Here is an 18321-nt window from a genome sequence, read left to right as displayed (position 1 = left end):
TTGTGTAACTTTCAGTCACGATGCAGTGCCAGTCCCCTTTCTCCCTCACTTAAAACTGTAGCACCACAGTGCCAGAGAAATGGCCTTGGGTTAAATTGGGGCAACAACCTGACAAATTTCCCTCTGTCCTGCATAATATATTTTTTCCTCCTTGGAAAAATGTGTTTTTTTGGCTGGGCAGGAGAGAGGCTGGAGAGGGACCAGCAAAATGACAGGACACTTTGTCTGAGGTTGCTTTGCTGGTTGTTACAACATCAGGACATTACACTAAACAAAAGCTGGATTGGCAGAATCATCAATCACCAGCCTGACAGTTGACTTGAGTTTGTTTGTTCCAGTGTGCATAATAAGTGATTGGATCAGGTTTAATTAGATATTAGGTAATCAATCATTGCCAACAAGGCACTCGACACGGGGACTCTGCATGTCAAATAATAAATAAGGGAATAAATAAAGAAGTCCAGTCATATACCATAGTGAGTCCCTCCATTGCATATGGTTGGAAATGCTGCTGAGAGACAGAGTCTTATGAAGACATCAGACGTAATTGGTGAGGTGACAATTCCAGTGCATTAATTGACTCAGTGTCAGTTGGAATATTGTGAAATGTTGAACATTGTCAGTTCAGTATTCATCAGAACACCATGATATGGTATAGGTATATCAGTGAAATATGAAAAATATTTTCTTTGGAAGTAAAATCAAATAAACTATGATATTAAGTATTTCCATTAACTGCCAAATATTGTTCTCAGATCCTTTTTTTTTGGATTTGCAAAATGGCAAAGAACTTCTGAAATATAGATGCAGTGCTTGTACATGAATGCACTGCGCACACTATGGGTTTGCATAAATTAGATTTCTGTCAAAGACATGAATGTTGGGCTCCTTTTGTAAGTGGTCTGGCATTTTTATTTTACTTGGTTTCAAATGAGCCCCTTTTTTTATAACAATATAGTTATCAATGGTTCTAATAATAGACATGAAGATTTTTGGTTTTCATTACAAATGTACTTTCTTCAGGGAATTACACATTGCATTTTAATAAAGCTGTTTACTAAGACATACAATGTACGGTATTTTCTACGTTACATCTGTTTTAAGCTACTACATTCTGAATGGTCAGTTTTTTTTTTCCACTGACATGAAATCCACAAAACCTGTTTATCTATCTCTTTTCTATCTATAAACCACTAAACTGTTCACCATTGTACAGAACATTTTTACCCATAGCATCATTAATACATAATAAATTACAATAAATTATAATGCATCATAATAAATCTAGAGTAGTGGTTTTAAACCAGAAAAAAACCCCTTTCAGTCTATATTTGTCAGTATGTATGTGCTTGTTAGTGTGGCAAGCACACTACTGTTCTTGTGTCCCTTATATTATTATTATTATTATTATTATTACTACTACTAATATTTTATTATTACTATTATAGCTCTAACTGCACCTAAACCGTTTGCTCTACATACACCAAACCAATGGCAAATCAACCGGTTTGTTCACCATTAGTGTGCTTCTATATTTATAAATTCATAGTTTCATAGTTTTAACAAGATTTTAAAAAATGGCTCTAATTTTACCCCATTCAAAAAGATAGGATTTTAGATTGCAGGCCAAAGGCCCATACTCTTTTGTTACAAACTTTTGAAACTGCCGTATCTCCATGAATACTGGCTCTACATGCATAAATTATACATCAAAACACAGCTACACTTGTGCAGATTCTCACAATCATTGTTGTCAGTTCAGCACTATGATGAATGGTTTTTGAATTATGAGCCTTTGTTCGGTGTTTGGTATCCCCTTGCTCTAACCAGATTAACATTTGAAATTTAAATTGTTGCAACGGAGCCGATCAGAGAGACGTGTTGTGAACTTACTGCTCTTTGTCAGGCTCCACCGTGAGAGACAGAGCGTGTTTAAAGGGAGGGGAGAGGGAGACGACAAGCCCAATAGACAAAAACGTCTGTGTTAGAAAAACACGTTTTAAAACTGCTGTATCTCCACAAATTCTGGCTCTACATGCATTTTGTCGCAGAGCCGAAATGAGTAGCTTGTGTGAGCCTTGTATAAAGCCAGTAGGGGGTGGGGGAGAGGGAAGCGGCAAGCCCAATGCACCGATATTCAGGACCTCACCGCATTTGATAAATACGTTTCTTAAAAAGCTGTATCTCCATCCAACACATCCACACATCCACAATGAACGACTTTAGGCTGGTGGCACTTACACTGGTCGCTATGAAGTGCCTGGAAAAGCTGGTTCTCCAATCCATAAACTCTGTGGTTCCAGACACGGTGGACCTCCTACAGTTTGCCTAATGCCAGATCAGTGGACGATGCGGTGGCCCTGGCGCTTCACTCTACATTGGAACACTTGGACACTGACAGAACATATGCACGTGTACTCTTTTTGGATTACAGCTCTGCTTTCAACACGATCTGGCCAATGAAGCTGATTGTAAAGTTGGCAGACCTTGGAGTGCCAACATCCACCTGTAACTGGATTTTGGACTTCCTTACAGACAGACCACAGGTGGTGAGGATGGAAAATAAGGTCTCTGCTGAGCTCACAGTCGGCACAGGAACCCCCCAGGGCTGCTGCCTCAGCCCCAAACTCTATGCCCTGTATGCTTATGACTGTGTTTCCACCCAGAACAACAACATCATTATTAAATATGCAGATGACACAACCATCCTCGGCCTCATCAAGGGTGGGGATGAATCATCATACAGGGAACAGGTAAAAAAAAACATTGTCTATGGAGAGGACAATGACCTTGTTCTTAACATAGAGAAAACCAAAGAACTAATTCTGGACCCATCCATGTGTATTTTTATATAGGGTGTATTTATTGCTCATTTTTAATGCTGCTCTTTTAATTGCCTTTCTTTGCCTGTTTTTATAAAAGCTGACTCAGTGAGTTATACACAAGAATTCCATTGTACCTGTACTGTCCTGTACCGGTGCAAATGGCAATAAAATTTCTCTCTTGATCTTGATCAATTCTGCCTCTACATACATAAATTATATGTCAAAACAGAGGATACCTTGTGCACATTCTAACCATGTTGTCGGTTCAGTGATGAAAACAGCTGATTTTACCCCCATTCAAAACTATAGGTGAGTACAAGGGGAGTATTTCACTTCCACATTTGAAAAATATGTTTCTTAAACAGCCGTATATCTGCCAATTCTGGCTCTACATGCATAAATTTATATCAAAATATAGGGACACTTGTCCAGATTCTAACCAAGCTGTGATGAATGCTTTTTGAATTATGAGCCAAAATAGACACTCAGTTCAATCTTCACTCTAAGTCATGTAAACACATTCAAAGGGAGCTCACAGCTTCAGACACAGAGAGGGGAGAGAAACGGCACATGGCAACTCGAATACCGTGCATGCTCAATAACGCACACAGACAACCACACTGCGCATTTTCTTCAGAAAATGCACACAAATCTAGTTAGTTATTTAATACGGTACATTTGGATATTTAAACCTGAAAACAGGGTCCTTGTGAAAGCACTGTCAGTTGTTTGTTTTCTTTTTTGGAGTTAGATGAATGCATGTTGTGTGTACAGAATTACACTTCAAGGACACAACATGTGCAATGGGAAATAAAAAACACAGAATGACAAAGAGACTTTTACACAGGCAATGAGAGGAAACCAACTGGACAACACTATCACACCCAGGGTTCTGTGCTGACAGCCAGCGTTGATGAGACAGTTATGCGTTTACAACAGCTGCCAACTAATGTTTGATCAGGGATAAAATATGCCAAGGTGAAAACACCATGCCGCCCCGTATTTCTGGCCCCGGGCATTAAAAATTCAACAACGAGAGTGAAGCCCTGGTTATGCCCTGATTGGTCTTGATACTCCCAAAAGGTACATGGGACAGAGACAAGTTCACAAGATGTCAAAAACAATATCCATTTGTGTTTACTATGCAAACCCTCAGAGTAACCTCTTCTTGCTGTGTTTGTACTAAAGGACTGCAGAGATTTTTCACTGGAAAGAAAAAAAAAATAGAGGAGGAAGGCACAAAGAGTCAGGAGGCCATGATGAGCCTGCTTGTGAAGGCAGAAATCAGCTGGTGCTGGCAACAGGCCACTGTGCTATGCTGCACTGAAAATGGGTTTGTTTTTCAGAAGGCTTTTGCTTGTCTCCTTTGTTATGGCGAAGCTGGCAGCTTGGATATGCCAAGCCAATTCTCCAAGTAAATGTCAACTGTCAGAGTTCAGCTCATCAATCCCGTGAGGTGCACTGAGCTATGACGCCTCTTAGGAGCTGAGTCTGGTAGCCATATTGTTTCACGAACAGAACCGCCTGATTGGAGGATTCTCATACATGTTTAGCGAGCAGCATGACTGCCAGCATGCATAAAGCAGCCATGTACTATAATAATTGACTTTTCAGTGATGCTCTGTTAAGGCCTCTCTGGTAAAACTGAACCATGAGCACAAGGTTGACACAGCTTGGCATGGGTGGCCTGCCAAACGCCTGCCCTTGTAGTGTCAAAGCATTTATGGTGCCCTGTGAAGTGAGTCCTTCAACCTCATGACATGAAAATGTCAAAACTCTGAAAATTTAAAAAAAAATATCTTTATGCTTCTTTGAGGTGAACCAATGTGATGGCAACTGTTCACTGACAGAAACATTTACCAGCAAAAAGCAGAACACGTTTCTAACTGTCCTTTTAGATTTTCAACTGAGGTGGAAAGGAATAATTTCTGCTATTGACTGATGAACTAGGGTTTTGTTCTGTGTTCTCTCAAGATGAATGATTTCATCTGACATTTGTGCAAGGTCAGTAAATCTCAGAACATGTTCAAAAATATTATTGAGCATGTAAACGTATGATGCAAATCTGTGAGTTTCTTCCTCAGGGTCAGTTTTGGATATTTTTTTTGCAAATCTGAGACTTAATTTTTTAAGTGGAACAGGTGTCATATTTCGATTATGTACCAAACCAGTGTTCAAGCCATGTATTCAAGTTTACCTTGGCATTTTTTGCCACTTGGCCAACACTCCTGAAACTCTTTGTCTGCCTCTAACATCTTAGGGTAACACTGTTCAGGATCACAGGTGTTCGACCCATTGCAAAATGAATCGACCTCTGCATGAAATCACATGTTCAGGTTACGATGACAACATGACATATTTTAAATAAACAAGCAACACACCATGGCCATACGTGTCCCCTTCTTGCTGAAAAAGGAAATCGCTGCTGGTTGTAACTACAGATAGAGCAACTGCAGATTATGGCAATACATGTCACTGTTAGTCCTCTCCTCAACATACACGGTAGGTTTGACCTCTGGAGTTACACACTGAAGCAGCTCTGCTGATGTATATTCTGTTCAATTCAGCAATTGAAACTCATAGTGATGCATAACAAAACACTGGGTAATTCTAAAATAAGAATCTAGTGCAGTAGGCCTTTGACCTGCATCCCTACAATTCTAGTGTGACCCATCTGGCTCTAGCACAACAAAGGACACCACATATCTATTGTATTTCTATACCTCATGTGAATGACTGTGTCACAGTTAGAGCACCTGCATTTTGCATCACTTCTGATGCAAAAACAGCATCCGAGAGATTCAGTATGACAGATCATTGTGTCTCCAGCAAGTTAGTATGGAGGTGATAGGCAATCTACGTTCCATGAGCTGTGTATGTGCTCTTCTAAACTAATGATCGGTAGAACAGCATTTATGAGGATTCAGTTCTTTGAGCTACATAGTGGAAAGCATGACTCAGGTTTCTTATAGATACTAAATATGCTGTTGTGGAGTTTTCTGGAGGGAAAAATGTAGCTGGACAATTTTCTTTGTAAGAGGTCAGACTTTTATCCAATACAGGTGCCAGGTTCATATGTCTGATATTGTCATGTAAAACTTTCATTACATTAGCAACAATGTAAGGGCTAGGGAGCCATCTCTCAGTGAATGTTGCTAATCAGAAATGGGAAAAGGACCCCTTGCAGCCTGGAAAAACAGGCCAAACCAGTGCAAAACTCATAAAGAGCCCAGCAGAATACACAGCCATCTAATTTGCTTATCTTCAGAACATAATTATTGCTGAACAGATACGCACCATCTCCTGTATGGTTAATGTATTACAGCATGGTTAATGTGCCAAAAATGGAGACTGAGGACCGATTTATTTCAATTAGTCTTTTGTTCCCAACAATAGAGTGACAAACTCATTTTGTTGCGGGCCAGGGGTATTGTGACTTCAGCTTACGGGGTTTGACTTTTCTCTCTCTGCAGTTTTCTTTCCCCTTCATTGTTGTTGCTCTCTTTCCTCTCCCCCTGCTTTTGTATCTCAGTTGTTTTTTTTGGCATTGTGTTACTTGGGATCAAGTGACTCTTGGGCCCTAAACAGAGTCTCGTATTCTTTTAGGTCACTGTGATCTCCCCAGCTAATTGGATCAGGTGTAAGCTTAGCCAGCAGGGCTAGGGCTTTGATGCGACACTTTAGAGGGCTGTGCCTGTACTTTGCCTGTTTGTGTGTCTAACATCAGCCTGCTGTGCCTGCTGCTAAGGCCTTAGCTAATAAAAATGCTGGTAATCATGTTGTATTACAAGGCTCAAATTCATCCTGTTACTTTATTGTGGGCTGGTCATTAATTTTGCAAGTGGCTCTTGGATATTCAGTGTCAGTCCTCTTTCTCTGTGTCTTTATGTCTCATTTGTGTGTAAGTGTGTGGGAGTGCTGCAGCAGTCAGTGTCACCTGCTTCTGCTCCATCTGCCATATCCCCGGATTCACTTTGGGAAAGGTCATTAAAGGTCATGTGTGCAAACTCTTCAAATATTTTTCAATCATTTCTTTATAGCTGGGTGAATATCCAGTGGCTATAGCCCAACCATGACTTTCATTCAGAATGGAACATCCACAGTCACAATATATGAACAATGCATACATTACTGCTGTCACATTCATGCAGAGGTTTTTTAATTGAAAATTATCAAGTGTTAAAGTAGGACATTTCCTACAAGTGACGTATGTTATAGGGGTCTTCCTCAAGTGTGGCTGCCCTGTATGAACTGAAAAATCTATTTGTAAGTCTCTGCCACCTTGTCATGAGACCTGTGAGGTGAATATGCAGTTCTGTTGTTTCTTGTTCAATGTTGTTGTTTATGTTTCATGTATTAGTATTTATTTCTTTGTAAAAGTGTGGGAAATTCCATTTCAAGCATATATTGTGTATCGATTTTAAGCTTATCTTCAAACACACACACAGCTGAGCTCTGCTGATGTTTGTAAGCTCCATAAAGACTACACTGTGTTCAATATTGACTCAAGAAGACTATATAGTTATGTATTAATATGTGGTATTTATTATGTGGCCTGATGAAGTTTTGTCCAAATTCTAAGTGTAAGTTGTAAAGTAAATGTTTGTAGGGACGGAGACCTCAAGATCATTTTGGTCATTTCTGTAAGAAACCCTGAAAATGGCTGTTGGAATTGTATAGTTATGACAACATGTCGCTGACCTATAACTAACTTGGCAGAACCTGCCATACCTGCAATCTCGACAACTTGTTTCACATGTTCCTTACCACGGAGCAGGTCCCTCCTGTATGCACAACACTGCACTCCTGCCAGCCCATGTAGCAGGAAGCTTTTTTCCTGAGTACATGGTGAACCACTACCCTTTCCCTCTTCTGTCTCTGTTTCCCTGGTCAGGGCCATGGGGAGAGACGTAGAGAAATTAGCTTTCAGAAGCAGTGGAAAAATCAATGCACAGCATCACACTACAGCAGAAGTGTAGACCTTCAGATAACTTGGGTGATCCAATTTAAACATATTTAACATAACAACAGTGTTACGTTGTTGCTATCGTAAGGGTTAGCATAAAGATTTAGCCAAAGCCAATAGTCACAAAAAAAAAACAAGTAAAACATTTAACACTCACTAAAACGTTCTGTCCTTTACATGAGCACAGCTTATCAAGTGACAATCAGGCAATCTATAGATCAGATCAATCAAATTTTTATTATAGTGGATTTTTACCATCCGGATTGTCACAAAGCACTGCACAGCATTGTGGATTTTCTAGAAGGAACACCATAAAACCAGGCCAGCTGGGAAATAAATAGAAAATTATTCCCTGAACCTGGGAGAAGGCGGTCGAGAGACTCAGTTAATGGCAACAGTTCCATTCCACAGCCAATACGTTGAACAGGGACTGGCATGGAAAACAATCTGATGCAAACAGCAAGAGAAAGATGTGTCCTGAGGTTCGTTAAAGTGTTAAGTTTATTTATTTATATCTAAATAAGATATACACATGTAATGTCACTAATTTAGTCTCACTACTATTATTAATATCTATCATAACCTGCCTAGTTTCAGATACAGAAATATGCTATACATAAAGACATCTTAACCCACAGAAATAATAATTTTTTAAAATCTTGTTTCTACAGATTGTTAATGATATTTTTTCTACACAGAGTGCCAAATGTTATACCCCATTTGAATCAGAAGAGCCGTTACCACTTAAACAGTCATATTACTCTCAGAGGATGTATTTATAATAAACTACAGCTGTTCAAGTAAAAATCACATTTTATGAACAACAACAATAGTTTATTTATGGGTATTTCCAAATGTGTGATGTCTGTGCTCAGAAAAGTACATTATGCAACTGTGGTCAGGATAGAAGATTTCATTCCAATATTGTATTTACTTTCTGTCAAAACTAAAAATAAATGACTAAATAAATGTGAAAATCAAATAAAATTAATAAATTGTAGAGCTGCCCGTAGAGCTCTCACTCGAACACACCAATGGCGTGCCGTCTTACCTTTGGCGGTTCGGGAACAGAATTCATTAAATATAACTGTTTTAATACACCTGACTCCAATTTTGTTATTGTTAACGTATTCCAATTTAGTTATCGGATTGCTCAGATGCCTCTCTGCTAATCGCTCTGCTATATACAAGGGTGTAGGTTTGATTTGGAAAGTGGTGGGGACATAATGTTACCTAAGTATACTAGCTACTAGTATAACGTTAATATGCCTAACTATTTTTGTTTGGTAATCAAAAAAGTGGTAGGGACATATCCCCACCGTCCCTACTATAAATTACGCCCATGCTTATATATGCAACCGAGGGACTGTAGCCTCTGGTCTCGCGTAGTGTTGCTCTATACGGGTTGCAGTCTCTCATGGAGATGCATACATGCCTGTGGCCTGAGCTCGACCTGAAATGACACCAGTTGTATAGGCGAGGGACTATGGAGTATACCAATAGCATAATGATTCTATGAGCGCGTAAATAGCAGTTCTCTTACCGTACAGTGATCAGCTGCAGCAAGTAAGACGGACGATGAGCATCGAGTTACGATAAATGAATTTATTGTTACAATGTATGGTTGTCCAAAATAACAAACAGTAGATAATGCGATAGAAATAACAGCGTACAACGGAGAGGCAAAGAATAATGAATGGCCTATACACAAAGGTGCGCAGGAGGTCGTGCTAACGAGTCTCCCCAAACTATGCCCATTTCCCCCTTATATAGCTGAACATAGGGTATCTGGACTTTGGTGTTGTGACCAAACATGGTAAGCTTTGAAACAATAGTGTAGTCACGATTCATCAATTACCAATACTGCCGTAACCAGGGGGGTACGAGGGGTGTTAGCGAGTAAGGAATGTGAAGATGAGTGCATTCCTCACTATCCACTTTTGTGCCACATGTTGTAATCTTTATTATGGACCCATCGTACCTCCCTGCTATATACATCATTGACATGCATTTGAAATTAGCTTTCAAATGACACCAAACATGATTATGTTGCACCTGAGGATGACTATATTCTATACTTTTGACAAGAGATGAACAGAGTCCTGAGTATGGCTGTGCTGTAGGTTGCCTGGCAGCAGACAGAGTCCAGAGTCCAGGACGCAGCTTCCCTTAGAGTGACGTGCTGACCAGAGACTAGCGACAAGGGCTGGCCTGCCGCTACCGCTGCCCCTGGTTGGGTTGCTTATTTGTCATGGAGGGTAACTGGGGAATCCAGATAACTATTGCACCCTCCTGACCTCCTGCAAGCCCAGAGGTAAACACTTGCATTCCTTGGGGGGGCTTTGCAGATGTGGTCCTGTAAATTGCCCTACAAAATAATAGAAAGTGTGAATAAATACATGTGATAAATGTGTAAGGTGGGAATGGGAGACACCTGACAACATACGGACTGTGGCACACTAAAATAAGGGACTGTTGCTCAAGTAAGCATTCTTGGGCCATAAAAGACAAGGAATGTGTCCCCGCTTCTCCACACCAAGGAACTGTACGACAGGATGGGTCACAAGGGGGTAGGGAGAGTCAGAGGGCATGGGATCTTGATGATCCCAAATCCCTCAGGGACCCTTCCTCCTGACCAGTGGTGAAATCCCAACCTGCAACTATCAACTATTATTTCTGTATATTCTGTTTGGTTCAAGGTACACATGTCTTGTTTGGTCTCATTTTGATCCATACAATGCGAGTAGCAAAGGGGTGATAGTTCTATAACAGTAGAGGGTCTCCTAACCCTTAGTCTAAAAATCCGCTCAGCAAGATGAAAGAATGAACACCTATGCACATGCCCCAAATAACGGGACAAGACCGGCACCAATCAATAGCCAGATAAGGACAAAACCTATTGGGGCTCTGTCCATGACCCCACCTCATGTGCTGACCAACTCCCTCAGGTTTGGGTATATAAAGGGAAAGGTTTCTGCACTCAGGGAGCCCGTCAGAACGGCCTCCTGCGCATTAAGCGTATAGCCATGTGACTCCGAATAGGGAGCCCGTCAGAATGGACTCCTGCGCACCAAGTGTATAGCCACGTGACTCTGCACAGGTAAGCTGTTGATATTTGCCATCATTTGCACTCTGCCATACTGTTTACTGTAATGCTGGAACTTCTACCTGATTGGAATACTTTTAATTGAGACAATTTGGATTAATAAAAATATTTGCCTTAACCTTTGTTTGTGATTTCTCATTTGGCCATTTCTACCGACGCACGTAGCAGGATTCGAGGTTTTTCCGTATGTTCTTGCCGTACCGCTTGAAACCCACTGATACTTACGCTCATAGTCAGTCTTAAGTATTGCACTATTCTGACGAGTCTGCAGTCCCTAGGTGGGCCGGCTAACATATATTCTATGATTTAGAGTATAACACGGCAGCGAGTTATATTAAATGTGCTGGTACGGTATCCTACGTCGTGGACTATGTAGCCTGATCACCTACAAGCCAAAGCGAACTAAGAATTCCTGGGATGCTAAGTAGAATTGGGAATTGGGGAACTAAAATGTAGGTTGGCATAAAATGGAGTCAGATTTGAGATATTTGATAGGCAGATTTTAACATCACTACTTCCAAAGACGCAAACGCACGCATCTGCCTTCAACAGCCACCACTTCCCTCATTGGTTGTGACTGGCTGTCCTACAAATGCACATAAAATAGAGGAATACAAAATGAAACAATATTCTGTTCATAATATCTATTAATTTCAGAGTGATTAATTCATTCCTGTCTTTTTTGTCATTTTTTATTGTCCAGCCCAGCCTTGTGCTTGCTGATAGAGAGCCCTCTATTTATATCTATTTCCCCTTGCTAACATGCAAATTAGTAGGTGTCAGTTGGCCTTCACTGCACTCCACTCCACTCACTATTGGTCTATCATGCCAGCCAGGGGAACAAAAACAATTGACTGATGTTTTACCAGGGAGGGAAAAACAGTTGTTAGGGCATTCACTGACTAAAAGGGGTAGTGAGCCAGCTAGTTACGTATTCATAAGTTAAACTGGCAGTTATTTATAAAAGCTGTTGCTTCTTTGCTTCTGTAGTTAGTACGCTAGTGTAGCCAAGTTCTTCATTTCCATAAAAAGACATATTTATGCAGACCATTATGCTTGATGATGACTAGCTTGCTAGCTACACAAGCATACATGACAACTATTAGAGTAAGCTAACTGATGATTATCTGCCTGCCCAGCCTTATATTAGTTATCTGGTTAAGTAAAGTTCCCTTCTAGCTGCATAGTAACAAAGTAATGAGCAAGCTGACTAAAATAACGAGCTAGTTAATGTATAAGGCATTATCTATAGTAAGTAGTAAGTAAGTTATCTATGCAGCTTGTTACACCTTTACAACAGGAACAACAGTTAGAACTCTGTTTTCTAGCAATAGATGCTAATCAAGTGTTTGCTTGCTGATTGATGGCAACCTGTCATTGATTGCTTTGTCAAGTATTTTTCTCTCCTAGAATACTTGAATGACCGCTATGGAGGACATAAGCATAAATAAATAAATGCAGAAATAAATAAATTCATAAATAAATGAAAATTAAATACATTTTGGGAATGAAAAAGGCTATTTCTGTATTTTTGCATTTCTACATTTATTTATTTCTGTATTTCTACATTTATTCATTTATGCATTTCTACATTTATTTATTTCTGTTTTTCTACATTTGTTTATTTCTGTATTTCTACATTTCCACATTTATTTCTGTATTTCTGTGTCCATATGTTAATTGAGTGGGTGGTCCTATACCTCAGTGTAAAGCTGGGTTGGTTATAGCGGTGCGATTGGATCTACTGCTACTGCCTTGACTTGACTGGGGTTATGCACGTGACGTCACAGTATGCGGAGTTACTGCAGCTTCCACCCACTGAGTGGCAGAAAGACTTAGGCCGGGGCCACACTAGTTGCGTCGCGTGTGCGTGACAGCTATGTCACTGAACTGCTGCGGCTCGCATGCGTGTGTTTGTCCACACCGCCAGCGTTGCTGCTGTGGTGCTGCTACTGCCAGCCCTATCTTTCGACATTGAGTTTGCCGTTGATAATGGCCATCAATAATAGAATGTTTGATTTAATTTCATTATAAATAAATTTCATTTATATTTAGACAGGAAGTGTTTAGTTTAAAAAATATATATTTTTTTCATGTCTGTGATATATTCTACAGATATAGACATTGAAACTAAAGGTATAATGTTGCTGGTATGATGTCAATATGACTATCAACAGATCATTTTCACTGCCTAGAGTGGCGATTCTAGACTTTTTTGACTTCAGTGGCCAAAGTGGAGCACTGATTCATTCAAGGGTGGCATGAGGATAACGCAGCATCCACAATAACAGAAATAGGCGCATAACGAATATTTATAATGCCCCCCAAAAGCACTGCAAGATGTTAAATTAGCACAAATACAATACAGGAGCTAAACCATAAACCATAAACTAACCATATGAACACCATATTCAGAGGATGAAACTCCAAAGAAGAACAAACACCATATTCTCACGTCATCTTTTTATTTGAAGAAATTCAAATACAAATCAACAAACACATGCCACCTAAATAATGAAAAGATCCTACTCCTACAAGGCGTTTTTTTTTTTTTTTTTTACAATAATGAATTACATTTAACTAGCTAGGTGCCTGGTGAGCGTTGTAGTTCATTATCAAGCTATCTGATGTTAGATACAGCTATCTAGATAACGTATTGCTAGCAAGCGCAATAGTGTAGCAGTGGTTAAGGAGCAGGACTTGTAACCGAAAGGTTGGCGGTTCGATCCCCGCTGGGACACTGCTGCTGTACCCTTCGGCAAGGTACTTAATCCACAGTTGCCTCGGTAAATATCCAGCTGTATAAATGGATGACATTGTAAAGAACTGTAACCTATGTAAGTCGCTTTGGATAAAAGCGTCTGCTAAATGAACAAATGTAACCATACTAACAACCAATTATACACATAGAAATGCTGTTTCTTGGCTATATCAAAACGTGTACTTAAATTTTTCAAGTCAATCCCAACTCCTGCGCTGTTTTGAACCACAGAGTACAAAAAGAAAAGTCCTGCCTTCAACCTGGTTGATGGCCAATCATAGACTAGGATTTCCGGGTGGCAAACCAGGATGGCCTGTGCGCCTGAAGCCCCCCTCTGGCCCCGCCCCTAACTGTCTGTTTTTGCTGAGAACCGTGCGCGTCTTGGGGAAAAAATAGCCTACACGCCGAATCTCTAGATGAGGCGCCACTGTTGCGAGGCTCGAGCCGCACCTGAGTCGTGCTGCTGTAATCCATTAACATGAAATGAAAATCGAGATGTTCCACGACCGCCACTCACACGCAATGCATCCGGTGTGGCCCTAGCCTAGGCTAATGAGTGGCAGCGTTACCGTTCAGCTTGAATGCTGCGACAACACAAAAAACACATCTAAAATGGGAAAGAGCTGTTGTGCGATTGACTGTACAAATAGATTCAACAAGAAATCGGAGCTATCTTTTTACAGACTGCCAAAAGTTAAAGAAAAGAGAAGCGAATGGATCACTGCAATTCGCAGAAACAACTGGAATCCAGGCACCAAAACGTGTAGCTTATAGTTTCCCAAATAAAAGTTGTAATCAAATAAAAATATTTGTGCAAACCACATACAACCAGAATATACATTGGTGTTCATGTAGCGGAGCTGAAGTGATTAGCTCGTGTGAGTCCTGCGTAAAGCCTTAGGTAGCGGGTAGCAGGTAGCCGAGTGGTTGCAGCGGCTACGTCACTCCCCCTGAGACCTGGTTAAGTAGCGTTGTCGCCGACAGGCTAACGGCAATTTGCCTTTAGCTCAACTGGCAACGACGCTGGCTGTAAGGGGTTGGCAGCGAGCAGTAAGAACCTCGGTTCGAAACCCGCTCGCTCGCCGACCCACGTAACATCATATTAAAATCTAATACACAACGCAGTAAGAGACGACCCGTTACATTGGTGCCGTGACCCGGATCACTGGCTAAAGCACAGCTTGGCCGCCAGTGGTCGCTGAGGAGTCAGAGGAGGTCAAAGGGGGGTGAGTGTAGCGGAGCTGAAGTGATTAGCTCGTGTGAGTCCTGCGTAAAGCCTTAGGTAGCGGGTAGCAGGTAGCCGAGTGGTTGCAGCGGCTACGTCACTCCCCCTGAGACCTGGTTAAGTAGCGTTGTCGCCGACAGGCTAACGGCAATTTGCCTTTAGCTCAACTGGCAACGACGCTGGCTTTAAGGGGTTGGCAGCGAGCAGTAAGAACCTCGGTTCGAAACTCGCTCGCTCGCCGACCCACGTAACATCATATTAAAAACACAACGCAAGATACCACCCGTTACATTCACATCACTTTAATTTCGCCAACAAATCCTGCCTTGAAGTAGGCTAGCCTACGACCAAGCGTGAAGGCTTTTGCGGACATCCTAAAACGCTTAGGCCTACGTGAAACGACCAACGTGGCTTAATGTTCCGAAACAAATATCAATGATCACCAAATTTCTCTCGGACATCTGTTGTCATAGGCCTAAACACTTACATCAGAAAAGCAAAATTAAGTTACGAAGCGTTTTCCTTATAATGGGCGTCAATGGAGACTTTTGCTTTTTTTTTTTTTATAGGAGATAGTGTTTACAACATGTGAGATGTCAGACAAATTTGGTGATCATTGATCGCTGTTTTGAGACATTAAGCCACGTTAAGCTTTTTCCTTATAATGGAGAGGAAAACGCTTCACGTGAGATAACGACCATACTCCTAGGAATTAGGTTTTGATTTTTTTGACAAGAGAAAGTGTTTCTGACAAGAAATGTCCCAGAGAAATTTGGTGATCATTGATCGCAGTTTTGTAACATTAAGCCACGTTAAGCGTTTTAGAATGTCCCGGCTTTTGTATGCCTTCAGGCTTTGCTTTGTGCATTTCCCCAGTGTCGAAGCCTACATATAAATGTCAGGAAACCCCGATTCCTGGCCACATATCAATGTCCATTGACTACTGGTTCTTTGGTAAGTTGTAAGGATCACTGTCAAGTCCAACTGCCTTTAATTTAGCCAGATAATCGTTTGTTTTACTCCCGGCTTCGTAGTTTCTTCTACTACAGGCAGCCGCGTTGCAGCATGTTTTGCCACTCCGACTGAGGGGGAGTATTCCGATGGGAAAGTGACATCAGTGCATACCCTCTATACAGGAGGTTTGCCCTTAGCTCGCTACTAGCCGCTTAGCTAAACTGAGTTGTCGACAGTTTTATTGTAGCCCTGTGTTATTGATGGAAAGTTTTGTACGAGCCATTGAGTGGAGTTAGTACCAAGATTAGCTAACCAGCTTGTGCAATGTAGATATTATAGGAATCGTTTGCTTCTGCCTGGTTCGCCCACCTGACCGATCTGGCTTTAGACTGAGGTATAGGACCACCCACTCAATTAACAAACGGACACAGAAATACAGAAATAAATGAGGAAATGTAGAAATACAGAAATAAATAAATGTAGAAAAACATTAATGCATAAATAAATAAATGTAGAAATGCATAAATGAATAAATGTAGAGATGCCTAAATAAATGTAGAAATACAGAAATAAATACATGTAGAAATGCATAAATAAATAAATGTAAAAATACAGAAATAGCCTTTTTCATTCCCAAAATGTATTTATTTTTTTGTATTTATTTATGCTTATGTCATTTTTTGTCCTCCATAGACCACCACCCACACTCACGTATGTGAGCAGTGTATTTCCGTTGAAAAATGTCTGTCATATAGAATGCCGTTCTTACTAGGTCCAATAAGAAGGGAGGATGTCCCAATGTGAACATTTTAAACTAGTTTTTGTCATATAAGCTTAATTAAATTAAGCTAACCAAACTGAAATGTTAATGCTAATACATGTTAAGTGATATATGTTCAGCAAACGTTTACTGCATAAATGTGTTTCATTTTTAAGGCACACTTGATTTTATCTCTTTAGTAGTGAAGAACTGATTATTTAGCTACTTACGCAGCTACATAGTTACTTGAATGATGTAGTTAAGTAACAAGAACTAGATTTGTGAGTTCTTGAAGAAAATGCGATGTGTGGTTGCTTGTTTGCATTATTGACCGTATGTGCGAATTCTTGCGCCCGTGGGGGAAAACATTCCGTGAAGTTGAATGGGAGTGAATGGGAAATTGCAGGACACCGTGTCTTGAAACAGCTTTAGCAAAAAATGTCAAAACCAGCCTATTTCAATACCCTTATGCCTGAAGAAAGGGCCAGATATATAGAGAAACTAAGTCTGATTGGACTCCCTCAGTGTCCCAAATTGTCAAAGCCAGCCTATTTCAATACCCTTCTGCCTGCGAAAGGGCCAGATATATAGAGAAGCTAAGTCTGATTGGACTGCCTCAGTGTCCCTTTTCTATCCCAAAATCAGTGTTATATGCATATGTTAATGTGTTTGTATGTTGTATGTATGTATGTTTTTTTTTTTTTGTTAAAATATAAATTGCAGTTACACTTGAGGCATAAAGACTTTGACTGGTGAAAATGATGGCTGGCGACCAGTGGTGTACTGGCCATAATGTTTTTACTGGCCCCCTCTGTGTGCCTATCATCTGATGGTTCAATTGGGAGGACTGAGAAATGAACATTTATTTCAGTAACAAGATACCATAATTTCATGAATGCTTTCACTGTTAAGGCATGTTGCACAGCAGTTTTCAATGACACATGTTCGTATGTAATCCTTTGACACTGACAAAGTCAAGTCACAGTTAGTTCAAACAGAGCCTAGTTGAGTAAGCTTACCAACAACGTGCCCATCTAACCTAAGTAAAATAATGCATTGTCACCCCCAGGTTTTATTTTATTAAAAATTATTAACGCTAAATAAAACCAGACATGTTTTCAATGATAGCTGTATGCTGTTATCTCAGCAAGAAGGCTAGCTAGCTAGCTGGCTACCTAGCGGATTAAAGTGAACTTCAGGACTGCTGATGTTCAAGTTGTACCTAGCTAGCTAGCTAGCTGCATTAAACACAATGATATAAAACTTGCTACGTGACGTGTATTCAGAAGAATATAACCGTTTGTAAAGTCCATGCGCATTAACTAATTATGAGGTAGTCTCAGTTGTAGACAGAACTTGAGAATCGTATCCAAATACACTTTAATTCCCGAGCACACCCCCGGGGCCGGTCCTAGCGGATAAGTCCAGGGCTGATTGAATTTCTTTCCCAGTACATGCCTGTTGGCAATTGATGTTAACTTTGGAAATCAACTAGCCACAGTGGCTGGTAGTTAAATGTTAATGTCAAAACCTGATATGAACCTTATTCTCCACATGTTCTTTCCAGAAGGCCTTATTAAAAGTGACTAATGGATAAGCCAGTCCCTGCAAACATGAAGATTGACCATAGATTGAGTACTTCGGTAGCTAGCTAGCTAGCTAACCTAGAGCAAGCTACCGTAGCTAGATAGCTACCTAACTAGCTAAACTAATATTTCTGGAGA

This window comes from Megalops cyprinoides, chromosome 10 (genome assembly GCF_013368585.1).
Source record: "Megalops cyprinoides isolate fMegCyp1 chromosome 10, fMegCyp1.pri, whole genome shotgun sequence".
Taxonomy (NCBI): domain Eukaryota; kingdom Metazoa; phylum Chordata; class Actinopteri; order Elopiformes; family Megalopidae; genus Megalops; species Megalops cyprinoides.
This window is presented reverse-complemented; position numbering follows the sequence as displayed.